Raw genomic sequence first — 21,117 nt, 5'->3', positions numbered from 1 at the left:
TGGTAAGACTTTCTTAAATATTCTTGTATGAACCAGGCCGTCACTTTGAAGTCTTATGAAAGTTGTAATGCCAGTGCAGGGTGTTTTCTGTGTGTAATATTCATGAGTCATGCCTGCAGACTGAAAGCACTTCAGACTATCAAAAAGTATCACAAGGATAATATACTAGACTAGAAGATAAAAAAATGTGATATTCTCAGACTACTTTTTGACTATCACATTCACTAAGATCCTAATTTCCTGTTTACAGACCTTTTTGGTGTTTGACCATCCGTTTGTAAAACATATTATAGTGAGAAATAAACGTGAGTGAATTCCTTACATATGTGGTCAAATGTAAAAATAAACAAGGTTACAGCTCAGCCGTTACAATAGCACAAGTTTCAACTCTTTTGGTGCTTTTTTCATAGGTTCATAGGTTGGTACTAGGCTATCATCCCTAGGGCCTATACAAGCCTAGCCATAACAATTCCTTGGCTATTTCTTCCCACACTATTTACTTCCCTGGACCCCTGTCTAGCAGGGCGACTGATGTGATCCCCGGGGTGAATTTCCTTTTTCCCATCCAATCATCAAGGTTCCTTTTATAGAGGACCAAAGAGGCACTCTGCTTGACATGTATGGGCAGTCTATTCCAGAGTCTGGGGAGTCTCTGGGTCAGGAACCTATCCCTCCAGCATGTTTTGTTTATTGTGATGACAAGGTTTAGATCCCTAGAGCGTGTGGCTCTGAGGGGTTTCTTTAAGTGTAGCATGTCCAACAGCTCTGAAAGCACTTCAGACTATCAAAAGGATATTATTGCTGCAGCTGTTTTCCTTAACAGAACTGGCAGTGGTTTGACATGTTTTTGAAATGTATCTTTTCTCTGCTGTTATGCAGCTGTAGAAGTCCATTAAGTAAGGCCCTTGACCCCTTCCAAAAAAACCTGTTTGCATTAGGTTTTCTTTGTTGAGTTGAGACTTTGACTGGTTGCATTTGGCTTCTTAGGGTTTCAACTAGTAGTTAATGAATGATACGTAATAGAAACAAATGGTGCTGGTATTCTGCTGACAAGTCTTCCATCCAGGATACGTTTGTAATTACAACAAAACCTGAAGTGTTATATTTTCTTGTATTGAGAATAATAACAAATTTTAAGACTATACATTTCACAGTTTCAATAAGCCATTTAATTATAGTCAACAGAACCATTTGTTTTAACTGTTTTCCTTAAACTGAGTTAAAAGTTCCAAACAACTGTACCTTCAGAGTATTAATTAACTTTGGTAGCTGTCGCTTTTTTTTTACATGTATAGACAAATAACTGGAATTTCTTCAGCCTGAAATGAACTATCATATGTTATGCTGATCAGTTGGGTGGCTACCTAATGCATTTTCCATTTAATAAACTGCTATTATCTGCTATATCAGAAAAATATGACTGATGCAGCTGAAGAAATACTTGACAGACTACTCTAGAAAGAGTAATTTTTATTTCATTTGTCTTAAAGGATTAGTTAAAAAATCAACGTCATGTTTTACTTGAGGACAGCTAGCACAGAGGGTTAAAGCTCTAGTTTCTCTGGAACAGGGTTTGATTCCCTTACCCCTCATTGCCTATTGTGTGTTATGAGCAAGTCACTTAACCAGACATTGCTCCTGGGTTGCTTCTAAGAAGGGATTATGCATCTAGTGGACCTACCTGATTAGCAATGAGTATTATTAGTATTATGCACCTGTAATCCGTTAATCAGACACTTAATGTGACGTGATTGTTACTCACATGTTGAAATGTGTAATGCTATGAATAGTTTCATCACCCAGACAATGTCAGAGACAGTGGTATTTGCTCATACTCACTCAGTACATAAACAGTACCTAAGGTAAATGAATTTTTATTGTAGGGTGGAATAACTGTTTTTAATGTATTAGTAAAACCTATTGTAAATATTTTTGTGACACGTAGAGAAAAGCCATTAACAGCTCTCCATTTTAGCTTGAGTATGTCTCTTCATAGTAAGACGCTGTCCGGTTCAATTCTCAGCTAGAGCGTCTTCTGCGTGGAGACATGCGTGAATGGGCGTACCTTCATTGAAGGTTGTTCATCAGGCCTGGCAAGCCGGTATGTAAAAATCAACTGCCAATCATTAGCGGACCGGAGTTCTGCTGTGGCGACTCTGAACCGGGAAAAGCCGAAAGACACAAACAAACCGTTTATGTACTGAAGATTTTTTAACATGTTTATTTAGCTATTTAATATGGAAGAATGAATGATCATGTGATTTCTGTTTATTTAAATAAGTTGATTTATGTTATGACTTCACTCTGAAGAAGCCCAGGAAAACATTGGGTGAAAGCGCTAAGTATTACGTTGTGTTATAAACTATTAAATTTATAGGCTGGCAGTTGCATTTTTTTGTTAATTTCTTTTGGTTGCTCAGATTGATGCCGTCATTTGTTTCCATAACAGATTCAGCGTGTTATTCGGATTATTTTTTTCTCTGATGTCCAGAACTAAATGAATTACTCATCTCCATTCTTTTTCATAACCAGATTCCCACCTTGTTGATATTAATATTGTTTGTATTTCACCACAGTGTGCACAGACGTTATTGGTCATAATTGGTCTGTGCGGTACTTGCATGATGGATAAATGACTCCATTACAGTGATAATCACTCTGTGTTATGTGACCTACAAATGCAGATAACAGAACTTTACCATAAAAAAGAAAGGACATTCCTTCATTGATAAGAACAACAATCACATTGAAGTGTTGCAACACTTAACACTGAGAATCTTAAAATCTTGTGCAGCTGTACTTTAGGTTACTGTAGGTCATCTGAAATGAGAGAGGGTGTTCTATATGACACAATGCTTCATTAAGGTGAAGTACTGTAAATGATGTATCCTTTTATTGTGAATGGTAAACCATCATTTAGCATGGATTAAATGTTTGGGCACTTATTATGTTTTGACTTGAAGCCATGCAGATTTATAGCACCAGATAGCACCACCACTGCCTTACTCTCCTTTACTAACACTATCCTTCAGCATAAAAACAATGGCTATCTCTCCTCTGCTACTTTTCTAGACCTATCTAAAGCATTTGACATGGTCCCACACAAACAACATAACTCTGTCCTCAATAACCTATCCTTCTCACAATCAGTCACCAACTGGTTTCAGAGTTACCTGTCTGACCGCCAACAGTCCGTTGTATGGCAGAATGACATATCTCCCCAACTACCTGTCTCCATAGGGGTTCCCCAAGGATCCATCCTTGGACCCCTACTCTTCTCTGTTTTCACCAATACTCTAGCCTCTGCCACCAAACATGGCACACTCATACAATACGCAGATGACTCAACCATCATCTGCTCAGCCCAGTCCCTACCCAAACTGCAAAAAGTCACACAGGAAGCCTTTTCCTCTGTTGAAACTTGGTTATCCAATGCCCAGTTAATACTCAACCCTAACAAAACTAAACTACTCATCTTCCAACCCACCAAACATACTCAAAACAACTCTCACGTTAACATCACAGCAAAAGACAACACCACTATATACCCAACTGAACACACCAAATTGCTAGGAGTGGAAATAGACAATAAACTAAAATTTGACATTCACATATCCATGACCATAAAAAAGTCCACAAAAAACTAAGAGCGTTATAGAGAAATAAGCAACTTCTCACCAAAGCAGCAAATATTTCAATAGCAAATTCCCACCTTATCTCCACCCTACTTTATGCCTGTCCAATATATACCAACCTAAGGCAATGCAATCTAAACAAGCTAGAGACCTGCTACAACAAAATTGCCAAATTTGCCACAGGGACATCCTACCGTAGTCACCACTGTCTCTCACTTGCTGAACTGGGCTGGCTTGAACTCCCTCACCTCCTTCAATGGTATCAACTCTCACTCGCCCACAAACTAGTAAACCATCCACTAAATGTCCCATCCCTCCAGAATCTACTCCAACCCTATCGCACCACCAAACCACTAAGATTCAGCAACAAAAATCACTTGCAGATCACTAAAGCCAATAACTCTGCTGATGAAGCACTATTCTCTTGCACCATAGCCAAATTATGGAACTCCCTCCCACCCACAATTACCTCCATACCATCATGCACCCACTTCAAAACTTTACTAAAAGCGCACCTAAAAACATGCTGGCTATGCCCTTGCAACTCACACTCTAATATCACCCACTCCATCCAACCACTACCTTGATTATAGCAAGTTCAGATGCTCATAAGCCTAGTACTTATTATACAGCAGGAACTTCTTATTGTAACATTTGTTAATGTCTGTTATGGACTTCACAAATAAAGATTATAGTTGTCTACTGATGTACTATGTTCTTCATCTGTAAATATGTTGTAAGCAATTCCTATGTTAAATTGTTAATCGCTATGTAATCCAATGTACTACTGTCTGTTTATTTTAACTGTGGAGCTTTTCTCCCCAGGCCTCCGCTGAAAATGGACCTACATCCAGTTGGACAGTCCCGGTCAACAAATGTAAATAAATAAATGAATAAATAAAATAAAATAAATAAAAGATGATGTGCCAAGACCATTTGATACAGATTCTGTATCACGAAATATTTCAACTGCATTTTGACTCATCTGGGATGCAATGCTCATTAAGTGGATGGTCACTGCTTAGATAAAGTATTTCTTTATTGTAGAAGAGTTGCTGCTTGGGGTAGTAACACAGTCTATGGACACTGGGTGGTAACCATTTGAAATTTCAGGGCCCCCTAGAGAGAGTCCTGAAGTACAGACACTGAATGGCTGAAAGAACAAACTTACATATATTAAGTCGGAGATGGCATTTCTTGGAATATTCCCTTTTCTGCAAGGTATGGTGATCTTGTAATTAATATATATAAGTTCAAGGGGTGCTACATGGTGTGGTGCAGGGGGGTTGTCCACCTGAAAAAAGAAGTTTAAAGGAGAAGAGTGATTTTTGACAGTCACTCTTCTCCTGTGTTTTTGGTCTTTTTTTTCAGCTTATCTGCACTTGGGATTTCGAATGCCTACATTTCAGTAGGGAGCTTGGATGACGAAAGCGCTTGAGTGACTGTGCTACTACGGAGTCTTTCTTGTCGTGGAATTAAACATTTTATTTGATACTACCGAGTCTGGTTCTTGGCTACTTGGAGTGGTGATTATGGTTTTTCTTAGTGCATTTTTCCACTCCTTACACCATTTTGTTGTTAATGATGTATTGTAGGCTTACCTATGAGTCATCGAAGCACACTTTTTCCACTCACAGTATATAAAAAATTAAATATTGAAAACAGTCAACTGAATAACATAAAAAGAGATAAAACAATTTCTTGTAGGCAAACAAGCCCCACGACAACCCCATGAAGGGGTAGAGCCACACAGTTGCATATACCAACTACATGGTTGCACTACAGTGGAGAAAAGAACATAAAACCTATAACGGCCCTCTACTGACTCATACAATGCAGCTTATTGCAGGAAAAAGGCACTGTGATATTAAATGTTCAGAGTAAATTCTCATAGACAAGTGCAGTGACGACCTGCAGCTATGCCTATATAGTTAGATATGGCCATTGAGAACGTGGGATTTGTCTGTATCTGAATCATGCAGAGCTACCAAAATATTAACTTCACCCTCTAAGTTTCTTCTTTTTTTTTTTCAGCATCTTTATTAAATTTCCACGTGACAAAGGCAATCTTACATTTATATAAATGAAAAATATACAAACTGAAATCACTTCAGTTGTAAATAGTTTACAGACATCACTGAAACAACTGTGGTTGTAAAACATTACAAATCACTTATAAACTTTCTAGTCATTGTCAGTGACGCATTATACAGCTCATTCAAATCCTGCCGCTTACACTTCGTTCCTGCTGTGCATATACTTTACTCACAATTCCCACTTTTTCTATGCAGTTTGCCACTTCCCTTTTCTAAAGATCCCAATTCCAGTTGTTTTATCTCAATTACTATATTCACTACTTCTAGTAAAGTTGGTCTGGACTTTGATTTCCATTTTATAGTAATTGCTTTTTTAGCAGCCACCATAATTAGACTCATCGAGGCTTTACTATGGCCCAGGCTCTGTTTCTAGTTTTTATTTTAGCTTTGGCATCTTTTGTGAGCCATGGTTCCGAGAGTTACCTTGGGCTTTTGTTTTTTATAATTGCATGTAAGCAATGTTTTTGGCTATACTTTAATTTGTTTTATTGTTGTTTATTTTTACACTATTTTTCAGGCTAATTTTAATAGGATCCTAAGGGTAAACAAGCAAATTTAGTCAATATGGAGGGAGCCAAATTACTGTGGGGACATCCTAGAAGCAACACTTTACCAAATTAAAAAGTAAATGCTTGGGACTGGAACACTGTGTGAGTGTAAGGCTGATTCAAGGTATTATAGCCCGATCTAGTGGCAATTGACTGTATCCCTTCACTGTTGTTGTGTATGCACCTTTAAGCCTCAACAGTTTACAAAAACTAAATTGTAATTCATCTATTACAATAGAAAAGCTGGAGGGAGTCAGGTTCTTGCTTCCCAGAGGTTTTACTTAGTTAAGGTAGTCAGCTTCAGCGGAGAAGACAGAAATTGCTTTATGCAGTTAATCCCAGGTGGGGGTGGGGGGGTCACACAGGAAAGAAACCCTTGCAAACTAAAAAATAAAGGTAAATAAGGCAGAATTACTGCAAAGGTTACAAGAATGTGAAGTGGAGAGCATGCAAGGGATAGAGATGGAGAGTAAAATTAATTATATTGCATACATTATAATTAAAATTGATTATATTGCATACAGTATCACCTCTGTAAAACCACATACTAACAGCAGTAACATATAGCCTCTAAGTCCAGTGATAACAGATGTATAATTCAGCAGTGATAAAATGCACAAAGCAAAGTATGGCTGTTTTAGGACACTAATTCTAGAATTATGTTATTCAGTATGATCTAACAGTAACATGAACTGCATTCACTTAGCCTTCTATAAAAGCAATTGTAAAGTCCAGCCTGCAAGTCTTCTAAGTACAGTAGCATGCCATAGGAATGCTTACAAATGTAATCAGAAGATGAATAACCTCTGCAAAACAGCAAGATGCTTGGTAGATAATCAACAATTAAAGCTCTACCTTCATAAAACAAGATAAAAAATAAGCAGCTTGTAAGTTAGAACATTAGCTAGCTCTCAAATCATACAGGAGTTCTGAACAGCAGTTACAGCTCAGCACCATCAAATAACTCAGTAGTTAACAGTTTATGAGGAACAAACCAAAAATAAGAAGCAAAATCTATTCATTCTGTGAAAATCTGGACAGTTGAGAGGTATAGTTCAGCCAGGGCTGTCTTTGAGTTTACTGCCCCTCCCCCTCACAAAGTCATGGTCGAATGGTGCCTCCCCCCTGCGGCCATTCCAGTGCCCCATTACTTGGCTATTTCGCCCCATTTACCATAAACACTGTAATGTGCATACTGCTTTACTTCTACAATGATGTGGACTTCATTTGAAAGTTTTATTTTGCATTTTACAGCACAAACACTAAGACATCTGCTAAACAAACCAATGCAGTCTCACAATGAAAACAGACTTAGCTTTAAAACTTCTCTGCCGTTGAAACTCACATTCATTGAAACAGCATTGTAACCCACATTCAAAGAAAATACATTTGGCTAGTGGCAGATAAAGATTAACTTGGGCTGTTTTCAAATGATAGGTCCCTTGCACACAAAACATACATGTGTTATGTGATGCACCTTACTGATTGTATTAAATTATATTCTTTGTATAATACAGTACAGTTGTTAGAGGGTGTTTTAAATTTATTGTTTTGAACATTTTTTCAGTAAACAATGAAACAAAATGCATGCACCAATAATGACAAAACTGCCCATCTGAGAACATTTCTGTCATAAAAGTCTACTCAAACTTATGCAATCCACCAGTATCAGAAAATATGCATAATCTCTGCAGAAGTAAAAGTCAACTAAATAATTCCACATTAAAAACATCTAACTAATGAAGAGGTTGCTGCTAGCAAACAACTTTATATTTCATTGTTCCATCTACAAATAAAGTGTGTGTTGCCCTTGAGGAATAAATTGCCTATGTTACATTAAACAAATAAGCTAGTAATATTGCAATAGGGAATGTATGGCAATCTGATAACGGGTTCATAGTTACTAGGTATCTTCACCAAAGAGGACATTCTCAAGACGGCAGCATCCACCCCGTTTACAACACAGTACAGTATCAGCAATGCATCTATATAATGTGACAGTAGAACCCAAGGCCTTCTGCATCAAAAGCAAGTGCACTGCCTGTTGTGCTTTTAACAATGCAAGCAGACTCAGCATAAGCAGAAATAAATTTTTCTTCCCCTGCAGCTCTCAGATGCTTGTAAAATCGACTCGACACTCAGCTGTATCTCTCAACTTTGCAGCACAAGAAATCTGGAAAAAGCCAAAATGTATTGGGGGCAAAAGTCCAAAAACCAGGGGCACATTTTAAACATTGCTTGTATAATCTTGGAAAGTTGCTAGAATAAAATACTGTGTTGCCACCATACATTTTACTATCAAGTCTTGAACCCAGGACCTTGTGCAAGACAGTCAGAGCAACATCCCACTATGCCAAATCAGCTGTTTTGTGAAAAAAGGAAGACTGAAACTTAAATGGCTACCATTTAGTGAATTCAGTTCTCACCATAGCTGTTAACCTCTTAGCACAAAACACCTGGACAAAACCAGTAATGGGGGAATACAGCCCTCAAACATATTCAGTGAATTCAGTTCTCACCATAGCTCTCAACCTTAGCACAAAACACCTGGACGAAGCCAATAATGAGAGAATACAATCCCAAAAATAGGGACAAATTTCAAATATTCTTATGTACTTAGACAATTGCTAGAATAAATGGTTTTGTGTTACTGTGTACTTTCTGAAGAATATGAAGTCTGAAATTCAAATGCCTGTCAATTTTATTTATTTAACATTTGTTAACCAGGAAAGTCTGACTTGGAACAAAAGCAGATTTTCAGCAGAGTCCCAGGGAGAAATGCTGCAGACACATGTTTTTGTAACATGGGATGACACCACAGTAAACCCACACAAACACAGTGAAAACATGCAGATTCCACACAGAAGGCACTCCAGCCAAGAATTAAACCAGTGAACCTCTATCTGTAAGGCAACAATGCTACCAATGCACCATCAACTATTTATAGGTTCATAGGTTCATACTAGGCTATCTGCCCTGGGGCATTTATAAGCCTAGCCCGATTTTGTTTGGCTTAGGCCACCCCTTGATTTGAGTATACTGTGCCCTTTTTACGGTTTAGTTTACTGTGCCTCTGTCTAATAGTGACACGGAAGTAATCCCCGGGACAAACCTACGATCCCCCATCCACTCATCAAGATTCTTCTTGAAGAGATTCAGTGAGGTGTTCTGCCTAACATGAATTGGAATTCTATTCCAGAGCGAAGGGAGCCTCTGGGTTATGAATCTGTCCCTCCAGCAAGTCCTATTTATTTCTGTGCTGAGGTTCAAGTCCCTCGAGCGTGTGGCTCTAAGGGATTTAGATTTACTGAGGTGGAGCATGTCCATTAATTCTGGATTGGACATAGCTTTATATGTCAGGCATAGATCGCCTCGAAGTAGGCGGTATGCAACTGAGTAGAGCTGGAGTTTTTTTAACCAAGCAGCATATGGCATCCGTTTGAGTCCCTTGATCCTCGTTTTTTTAACCAAGCAGCATATGGCATCCATTTGAGTCCCTTGATCCTCTTGGTGAGGTACTTTTGGGGTCTTTCTAATTGCTGCAGGTGTCGGGTAAGGTACATCCCAAAAGGGGCATTGTATTCTATGATGGGCCTGATGAGGGATGAATAAAGGGGCACGATTACCTCTCTTGATCTAGATGTGAATCCTTTCATGATGAGGTGGGCCATGTAGAAGGTCTTCCTAACCACTTTGGCAATGTGGTTGTCAAAGGAGAGATTGCTATCAACTTGGGTCCCCAGATCCCTAATTACTTTTTCTGTACTTAATGGTTTACCGCCTATGTGGTAGTTTGTGGGCACATTGTTTTTGCCAAAGGGTATGACTATACACTTTTTGGCATTTAGCTTTAGACCATGGCTCTGGCACCAGTTATACGTCTCTGTGAGACCTTTTTGAAGGATGTTTGTGTCAGCTGGAGAGTTGATTATGGCACCTAGTTTGCAGTCATCTGCAAACTTGGTGAGCCATAGTCCACCCACGCTGGCCTGTACCTCGGAAAAGTATATACCGACCAAGAGCGGTCCCAGGACAGAACCTTGTGGGACACCACTTGTGACTGGTTTCGAGTCTGACATGGCTCCAGCAACTCTCACTCTGTGGGTTCTGTCTTTGAGCCAGTTTGCGACCCATCTTGTGACATAGTGGTTTATATTTAAGCTGTATAGCTTATCTATGATGCCCGCGTGGGGTATTGTGTCAAATGCCTTTGCTAGGTCTAGATAGGCTGTGTGGACTATCTTCCCTTCATCTGTGGCTTTGGTGACTGTTTCAAATAAGTCAACCAGGTTCAAAAGGCAGGATCTGCCCTTGACGAAGCCAAATTGGGTAGGATCTAGTGTCTATAGGTCCCCGATGTCTTTGTTTATGAGCTCCATGATGATCCTCTCCATAGCCTTGCAGACTAAGCTAGTCAGGCTTATGGGGCGATAGTTTCCAGGGTCTGTGGAGGCTCCACCTTTGTGGAGTGGGACCACTGTTGCTGTACGCCATTCTGTGGGCACATATCCTGTAGTGAGGCTGAGATTGTACAGCTGTTTTATCTGAGGGATTAGTTCTTCTTGGAGTTCATGTAGGATGCAACCCGGGACGCCATCTGGTCCCATGGAAGCAGTGTTTTTTGCTTTGGAGAGGACAGCCTTCACCTGAGCATCAGAGATGTTTGGGAAGCAGCCCCCTGCCGGGATAGACACTTGCTCTTTTGGGGGGGGGGTGGAGAAGTCTGCACTGAACCTGTCTGCCAGGATATTGGCGATGTCTGTGGGTTCAGTGTATTTTTGTCATTTAGAATCAACTCAGAACAAGTCTGGGAGTTGCATCCCAGGTTCCTAACATAGCTGAAAAAAGCCTTATGATTGTCTTTAGTGTCCTGTCCAATTTTTCTCTCAAAGCTGGCCTTGGAGGATTTTATGAGGATCGTAATTTTTGCTAGTACTGATCAGAGATGCCTTCCCTATTAGGGATTTTGCTCTATCATGTAGTATCTTCCTCCTTCTGTTGTACAGTCTATTTATGGCTGGGGTCCACCAGACTGGACGCCTGCCTTTGGATGATTGGGTCTTGGTTTTGTTTGGGATAGCTTGATCCATGCATTCCTGGAGATGTCCGTAGAATGCATTTATATAGGATTCGGCAGTTTGGGCCGTAGTTTCCACTGGCCCTGGGGCCTTGAAAGATTTCACTTCAGTTTTGAGAAGTGAGAAGTTCGCTTTTGAGAAGTATTTCACTGTGGTTTTCTGGGCTGGGGGTGGGGTCGGGATGTGGATATCCAGTAAAATTAATTTATGGTCTGATCTTACCAATGAAGGATATACTTCTGGTATGGATCATAGAGTCCCCATGTTGGTAATGATCAGGTCTAGTATGTTATCCCCTCTTGTGGAAGTGGTGACTAGTTGTTCCATAGCATTTGAGTTTATAATTTCCAGGAACCTTTGGGCTAAGGTGCTGGGGCTTGAGTAGTGCTCCCAGTCTATATTTGGGTAGTTGAAGTTGCCCAATATAATGGTGTTCTGAGAGATCTTCATGTTCTCCAATGTTTTCAGGAAAGCCAAGTTTGATTCCTGACTTTGAGAGGGTGGTCTGTAGGATGCTATAAACTGAAAAGCAGTTTTGCCTACTGTTAGTTGCACATGGATGGTCTCCGATACTTCATGCAATGCCACTAACCTGGAGGTGTGGATATCCTTGATAAATATGGAAACTCCCCCTCCTTTTGTGGTTCAGTCTGGGTTTTGGGGCCGAAAAGCATGATATGAGGTATAACCTGGTAGTGCTGGGGTGCTCTCTGGAGCCTTGAACCAGGTTTCTGTCACTGCACAGATATCGATGTTCTCCATACTGAGGAGAGCTTCGAGTGCGTGCATCTTGAGGTTAAGACTTCTGGCGTTTAGCAGCATTACCCTTAGTTTCTTTTTCCTTGTGCTGTCTATGGAGGTGGGTTTGACTTTTGAGCCTTGCCTAAAAAAGGCACTATGGGGGTGGCCAGAGCCTTTGCCAGTATCCGAAAGTCCAGTGGTGACAGGTGCAAGCCATCCCTAGCGAAGCAACGTGGCTTGTTGAGCATGTCATCCCAGGCTGATAGACACTGGATCCCCTTTGAATGACACCAAAATTTTAGCCAATTGTTAAAATCGATCATTTTGTTTTTGTACTGTGGCATCATTCTAGGTGAGGGTAAGATGCTGCGCAAGGTCAGGGTCATACCGGCCTGGGCTACATGATCAGAGAGCTCCTCTATGTCTCTTTTCATGTAGTCCAGGGAGGTACGTCTCAGGTCATTCACACCAGCATGTACAATGACTGAGTCATATTTGTATTTGCTTTGGAGTAATCTGAGTGCTTGCATTATGTGGCGGATCCTAGCGCCCGACAGGCAGCTCACTGTGACCTTCTCCTTGTTCAGCCTGGTGAGTGGGACATCAGTGTGTCTGACAATAGAGTCACCTATTACAAGAGTATCGGGTGCGTTATTCAGCCTTAAGGGCTGTGGCTGCTTGGCACACTGACTTTGTGGGCTATGTGTTGTGCGTGTTTTGTTTTGGGGTGGCGTTTGCTTGGATGTCTGCTTTGGAGGTCTCTGTTGCTTAGGTAGATTTTTATTTAGAGCCTCTGAGTATGTTTTTGTGTATTTATGTGTTTGGTTAGCTGATGTGGTGGGACTATGTGATACTGGAATTGTGTTGTGTGAGGTTACCTTCTCCTCCTGACTGGTTATACCAGTTTTGAGATGAGAGAGCTCAGCCTCCAATTTGGCTATATGGTTGCATCTCTCACATATATTTGAGCCTATTTGGAGGAGGAGAGGGTTGTCCGTGTACATGAGACAGTTGTAACATTGCCTCAAACTTCCCAGATTCACCAGCTGGGCTGGAGAGGAAACCATTGACTAACCTTTGGACATGCTAGAGTAATATAGGGAACTGAATTAAGACGGTCCAATAGGGGACAAGGTAATCGTAGAGAGTATAAGAGTAAGTAGTGCTTATGGTTTAATAGTGCTAACTTGTAAGATTACTTATTTGGACCAGTGAAGGGCCTTAGAATGAGAATATGGTGTTTAATTTGAGAGACAGAGCAGTTCTAAGGGAAAAAGTGAAGAGCAGACTTTGTGGAGCCAGGAATAGTTTAAACCCAATTAGGCGGCGCTGCCCATTATTGCGCTATGCACAAAAGTGCGCAAAACCATGCAAAAGAGGGTTTTAAGAGAGGAAGCTCAAGGAGTTTGGAATTGACCCAAAATGGCCAATAAAACTACAGTTTCAAGACAGTAACCACTCCCACAGGGGCAGGCAGGCTGCTCAATGTTTATCACTGCCACTGATGAACAGAGAGACTTCCCTTTAGCCCAAGCAAAAAATGGCCTCCAAGAAACTTACAAACAGTTCAGAACAGCAAGCCTGTAACTGAACTTTTTTAAATCTCAGAAAAGTGGGAAAAAAGCAAGATTTTTTTTGTTTTTTGTTTTTTTTTAAAGATAGCAGAGGCTCACAAGTATCAACAAGTTATAACAGTGCAGTAAATGACCCCACACTTGAGTGCTAGGCCAGAGACAGATAAAATGCAAGTTTTAAGAAAAAAAAACGATTTTAAAATAAGTGCAAACAGGAAATTCAGTAAACAGCTCTAGGTTGTGTTCTAAATACAGTTACCAATGCAGAAATCAAGTTTAACAAGCCAGAAAATGCTCAAAGGCGGCTATGCAGAAAAACTTAGCAAAATAATCTGAAGAAAACACTTAAAATCTCAAAAGTGGCTCCTTTCATTTCTCAGTGTTTTCTCCTCTTGGTGGGTGCTTCACCAACAGCCAACAAGTCTGAAAAGACTGGAATTAAAATTCCAGAAACCACAGATTATATGAAGAATAGAACAAAACAAAAATATGAGGCAAAAATCTGATCCTAATAGTAAGCCAGTTCTGATTTTAATGGATAGACAGTTGCTTTTGTGAAGGGGAATTTGCGATGAAACAACATATTCTTTTCTCAATCGATCGTACAGCAGAAGAGTTTTACTTGGAGACAAAAAGTATAAGCAGTAGACTGTATTCAACTTGTCCATGTACGGAGAGAAGCCTTTTTGATAAAATAAATCTTACTGATATTAACAGGCATGATTATTATTATTACTATTATTATTATTATTATTACCATTGCATACTGCTTGCATTTATTAGTTTTGTTCATGTACTGATATTCTTTAATCTTGCTAATCTTCTGCTACATAATGTGCAAATTACACCCCTCAAATCAAGTATACTACAAAGCTGTACATCTGAACTGGACATTAACTTTCTCCGGGACATTAGAATGTCAGGAAATCAAAGAGGATGTTGGAAGACACTTAATGAATAGCAGACTTCATTCTTTTTTCCCAAAACACACACACACACACACACACACACACACACACACACACACACACACACAAACACACACACCCTCTGTTTCAAAAATAATTAATCCTGCTAAATCCTCCGCTTCAAACATAATCAGTCCTGCTAACATGTACAGTAACATGTGCCTGTGTAAAATCCTCCCTGTTTCTACATACATGTCAGAATGCACAGTTTATCTGCTTCTAAATAAAATGATCCTACTAGCAGAGTATCCTATCCTCCGCACTTCTCGCAGCATATGCTGGAATGCACAGTTTTGATTTCATGGCTCTTATTCCTTCCTGTTCCCGGTCTCGTTCTGAGACTGACTAAAGACCTTGCAGTCTGATCCATTTCCAGTCTATGCGGTTAGCACCACATAGACTTCTGGGGCATCTGCAGACTGCTGCTTTCTTCCTGCCTCCGGGCTGGTAAGACATCAGTCCGGATTCAATTCTCTATGCACGCTTGCATGCAGTTCAGGAGTTTACCATTGTGGTTCACAGCTGGGGGGCTGCAGTCCGATATCACAAGCCACCATTGGCAAAAAGATAGAAGCTTGGACAGCAACATAGAGAAAAGGAAATGTGGCACAGAATTTAGAGAACTGACATAGGGATGTTATCTGTTTCATTTTAAGAAGAAAACTATAATAAAAAATTACACCAGATGTTATGAAAGTTGTACAGTATCATTATGCAGCACCAGATTCCATGCTTAAAGAAGGGGCACATCATACATGTTCCAAGACTGCACTCATTTTGTGAAGAAGGATAAAGTGAAAGAAAACAAAAGTTAGTGTAGAAAGAATCTGGGTCTAAGTTTTGTAACTTCGAACGGAATGGTTTGAACATTCCATGTTCGAAGTTATAACACCCCGACTATGTGATATAGACCCTCCTATTCGTGAGGTACTTGTATGGCCTGTCCAGCTGTTGCAGGTGTCAAGAGAGGTACATGCCAAATTGGGCATTATTCTCCATGACTAGTCTAATGAGGGAAGAGTAGAGAGAGATGATGACCTCTTTTTTCCTGGATGCAAAACTCTTGGTAATGGTAGGACTTTCTGACCACAGTGGCAAGATTTTTCTGTCAAACTGGGTCCCTAGATCTCTTATAATGCCTTCAGTGTTCAGTGGGCTCCCATCGATGTGGTAATTAGTGGGAACTGAGTTTTTACCAAAGGGGATGACAACGCATTTTGGGCATTATGTTTAAGGCCATCGTTTCAACACCAGTCACTGGTCTCAGTGAGGCCTTTCTGTAGAACATCTGCATCACTTGGGGAGTTAATAGTGGCTCCCAGCTTTTAGTCGTCTGCAAACTTGGTCAGCCAGAGTCTCTTTGTGTTGTCCTGGACTTCTGAGAAGTAGATGCCAAACAGCAGAGGACCGAGGGCCGATCCCTGTGGGACTCCACTTGTGACTGGTCGGCAGTCTGACTTGAGGTTCGCTACTGTCACACTGTGTGTTCCATCTGTGAGCCAGTTTGCAATCCACCTAGTGATATAGGGGTTGATGCCTAGTTTAGTGAGTTTATCAATAATTCCCGAGTGAGGAATTTTATCAAAGGCCTTGGCCAGATCGAGGTAGGCTGTATGCACTGCCTTAGCTTCATCCACAGCCCTGGTGACTAACTCAAAGAAGTGAACCAGGTTGAGCAAGCATGATCTCCCTTTCACAAAGCAAAACTGAGTGGGGTCCAGAGTTTGGAGATTTCCGATATCTTTATTAATCAGGTCCATGATGATGTACTCCATAGCTTTACATATCAGACTCATCAGGCTAATGGGGCGATAATTTCCATGGTCTCTAGTTGCTCCCCCTTTATGAAGAGGGATGACTGTAGCAGTGCGCCATTCGCTAGGGACAAAGCCTAAGGTGAGGCTGTGACTGAGCAGGACACACAGATGTGGTGCCAGTTTGCTTTGTAGTTCATGTAGGACACAGCCAGGGATATTATCAGGTCCTATGGAAGCTGCATTCTTGGCCTTGGACAACGCAGCTTTAACCTGTGCCGCAGTAATGCTGGGTGCCTGGGATTCTTCCAGTATTGTGAGTGGTCCTTTGGGGGGGTAAAGTTGTCACTGAATCTATCTGTTGGCTCAGTACAGGAGGTAACATTGTGCAGTAACTCAGAGCAAATCTGGCTATTGCCACGGAGGTTCTTGGTATAACTATAGAAGGCTTTGTGATTGTTTTTAGTGTCTGCTGCAATTCTGCCTTCACAGCTGGTTTAGAGGATTTGATGAGGGATCTCAACTTTTTGCTGAGGCTAATAAGGGAGTTTTTCCAGTCTTGGGACTTCACTTTTTTCTGCAACAGTTTCTTCCTTCTGTTGTAGAGTTTATTAATGGCAGGGGACCACCAGATTGGTTTCCTTTTTTTTGGAGAAGAGCATCTTGGTTCTGTTGGGTAAGGATAGTTCCATGCATTTATGTACATGTTCATACAATGCATTGGTCTATGATTCGGCAGTCATACAGCTATTTTCTTTTGGCATGGGTGCCGTGAAGTTAGCTACCTCTGTTTTAGGAATCCAAAGTCAGCTTTGGAGAAGTTTTTCAAGGTGGTTACCTTTGCAGGGGGGTGGTGGATTCCATGGGGATTAGTTTATGGTCAGATCTGACCAGGGAGGGATTGACTATTGGTGTAGAGCAATGGTTGGCCATGTTCATAATAACCAGGTCAAGGATGTTGCTTCCTCTAGTGGGGTCAGAATGAGCTGGTCCAATGCATTGGAACTGATGAATTCCAGGAAGCTTTGGGCCAGTGTATTGGTGCTTGAGTAGTTTTCACAGTTGATGGAGGGGTAATTGAAGTCTCCTAGTATGAGAGTGTTGGGTTGAACCTTGATAGATTACACGGTGCTTAGGAATGTGGAGTGAGAGTCTAGGGACATGGTTGGGGACCTGTAGCAGGCTATGACCTGGATCACCGTCTTACCCAATGTTAGTTGTACCTGAAGTGTCTCAGATGCGTTATGCTGGGCTACTAGTCTAGAGGTGTGCATATCCTTTATGAATATGGAGACACCACTGCCTTTGGAGCTTTGGTCCATGTTTTATGACCGAAAGGTGCTCTACAGTGGGGAAAAGGGCAATTCCCAATAATGGCTGAATTTTTTCCAGAGGAAAAGATTTGTGGTCGTGGCTGTTTGCTCTATAGGAGCTGATGATTATATGTTTGAAGAAAAGTCTCTTCTGTCAAATAATATAGACCCAGGTTGTCTGTGCACATGATGTTGTTGATACACTGTCTCAAGATACCCATGTCAATTGGGCTGGTAGGAGAAATGGAGGGAAACTGATCATCCATAATGCTAAGTTAAATCCTGTTTTCACAGTGGGGAGAGAAAATGGAATGGTGTAGTATAACTAGGTGCTGTAAATGGGGTCTATATTAATGGGGTGCTCTATAAAGGGTCTATACTGTCAGGGGTTCTCTAAATGGTATGAGATTATTGTAGATTATTTAGTTTTGGGACTGTTTAAGGGGCAAAAGTGCAGCTGAGGTGCTCTCTGAGCAGTTGAGTGCAATTTTAAGGACTTCTCACCCAGATCACGGGCCGCTTCTAAGTGAAAATTTATCTACTGAACATTTTGCATCAATAACTACCTATGTTTACCCCCCACTGCACAGTAGTGCATGATGGTTCACTACATCTACACAGAATAATACAGCAGAGCAGTGGCTGGTCACCTAGCTGGGTAGAGCTGTGTTAAAACAAGCACAAACCTGCACAAACACGGGACTCGTGTAGCAACAATGAGCAAACTGAATTTAACAATGTAAACAATAAAAGAGCTCAAAACTGAGCCCTGTGCCACCAGCCTTCAATCAAATGAGTCTTAACTGCACTCTCCAGCCACAAGGGTGCAGAGAGGCCCTGTCCAACATAAGAATAGCCTGGGTCAGTGCTCAGTTTAACAAACAGAACCAGATTCAGCAGGTCTGAATCTAGTCTATGCTACAGCAGACAAAAAGTGCAACAAATCAGCAACAACAGTTTTAACAAATCAGTGTTATAGCAAAATTACAGTTTAAAAGTGCAAAGTACAATATAAAATTGTAGTTATGATTAGCATAATGCAACAGATTCCTTGGATTGCACAGATGAATACATCAGAGCAGTGGCTGGTCACCCAACTATGTGGAGCCATGTTAAAATAGTGAGTAAACTGATTTAAACAATTTAACCAATAGAAAAGCTCAAAACTGAGCTCCTTCACATATGGGGGTCTGTATGTCTGATCCTTTGTAAGTGTGGTGAGTTTGTGTGTGTGTGTGTGTGTGTGTGTGTGTGTGTGTCACTGACAAACCTGTTTGACATTTGTTTGTGTCTGTATGTGTCAGTCTTGCCTTCTGTGACATTGTGTAATTACATCTCTCACATATTGCATTCATCTGTTTCAGAATTAAGTGGTTGTCAGTGTGCATAAGGCAACTGTTACATTCCCTCAGGATGCCCATGTGCACCAAGATAGATGCAGAGATAGCAAGAAAATGCTCATGTATGGTTACATGTCCTTAATATGTGCTTTACAAGGGAGAAGAATAACGAGGACTTGCAACTGGAAGAGGATGGGTGCTTACTTAATATAATCTACAGCTAACCTATCTGACAATGCTGCCCAGCACACAAACCATTTGCTGTTTGAGCAGTGATAGTTGAGTGTTGGAATAATGTAATGCAGAGCCAACTTAATGCATTAGTGCTACTCAGCATGCAAACTATTTGTGCCATGAGTAACATGGGACTGTGGATAATTTCAGAGATAGATTTTATAGGGAAAGCACAACTTCTACTAAATGTATATATACAGGGCACCTCTACTGCTGCTATGTGAAGCAAATGCAAGCCTTATATAGAAACAAGTAAAATGTTTTAAACTAAGTAGGCCCACAGGCAATTCAGGTAAACATGCAATTAGCTTTTTAGCAGCAATTCCCAGCTCACAAGGGTGAAATCAGCCCTCTTCAGAGTGCAGACCGTAACCCTCTATGTAAAATGACTGGTTCATAGCCTAGCTGTTAGGGAGCACTTAAAAAAAGTGACAGAACAACAGATTTTGCATTTTTTGAGTAAGAAGAATTGTAAAACTCTGACTGGCATTTTTAACTGGCTGCAGCCTTCAGTGATTTATCAGAAAATTAAAACATTTTTCAAGACAGATCAAAAATATGTAGCAAAACTGTGTGTGTGTGTAAGTCTGTGTATGTTACTGTGTGTGTCCGGAAAATATATATATATATATATATATATATATATATATATATATATATATATATATATACACACATTCACTTTAGAAGCCTGAAACTTCACAATCTCAATCATGAATCACAAAAGACTGAAAACACACAGGATTAATATACTAACTATACACAAGACAAGATTGGCATAATGGTTAAGGTGTTTGCCTTACAGACACAAGATGCAGGGTTTGAGTCTCACAAAGGGTAATTGGCTAGGCTTAAAATGGCCCACAAGGGCAGGTAGCCTAATACTAATCTATGAATCTAAAAATCTATGAACCTAAACCACATTACCTTTCATGTATAAGCATGGGGGCAAGCTCCCCTGCATTACCCTTGCCCCCTGCTCCTTAAATATATAAACTCCGAGATTGTACTTCACCACACTATCAGTGAGTTATGTTGTAGTATAGCAAGTCAAAAGGGAAAACTACCAAGTTTACAATACCCAGTCATGAAACATGTGATGGTATGTTTGCCATTTTTTTCTGTGTAGTGTAATCTTGGAGATGATATATTTAATTAGCAGAGGGTGTGGGGGTGCAGGGGTGCTTGCCCCTTGATCAAACTTAGTGAAAACTGCTATGCTTTGTCTTGTATGTGTTTCTCTGTTTCCTTGTACAGGAATATCGTCATTATTTCTATTCTGTGTGTTTTCAGTCGTTTTGGATTCAGGATTTTGAGTTTCAGGATTTTGGCCTTCAGTCTTATGAATTTTGAGATTGTGAAGTTTCAGTTTTCTGAAGTGAATCCATATATACACATGCATGTATGTGTGTATACAGTCTGTTGCGTGCCAGTGTGTGTGTGTGTGTGTGTGTGTGTGTGTGTGTGTGTGTGTCTGTGTGTGTGCGTGCGTGTGTCAAAGAATGTACATGCATATGTGTGTGAATTATGGGATATTCGAACATAAAAAAATAAATAAAACATTTCTTTTTATCTGTTTCTGCAGGGGGTAAGCCCCCTGTACCCCCCTCACCCTGCATATTAAATATACGAACTCTGAGATTGCACTACATTGAAAAAAAGGGTAAATTTCAGGATCTATGCTGTACTCTGATCTAAATTCAAAACATTCAAAGTGCCAAAATTTCAAGTATTTGGTCTCAACCATACGCATTTCAAATTTTTTAAGCTTTGATCATCTGATGGGGATCTATATATATATATATATATATATATATATATATATATATATATATA

Source organism: Protopterus annectens, chromosome 3.part1, assembly GCF_019279795.1.
Source record: "Protopterus annectens isolate FY-2018-M chromosome 3.part1, PAN1.0, whole genome shotgun sequence".
Classification (NCBI taxonomy): domain Eukaryota; kingdom Metazoa; phylum Chordata; order Ceratodontiformes; family Protopteridae; genus Protopterus; species Protopterus annectens.
The sequence above is the reverse complement of the archived record's forward strand: the minus strand, read 5'-3'. Positions refer to the sequence as shown.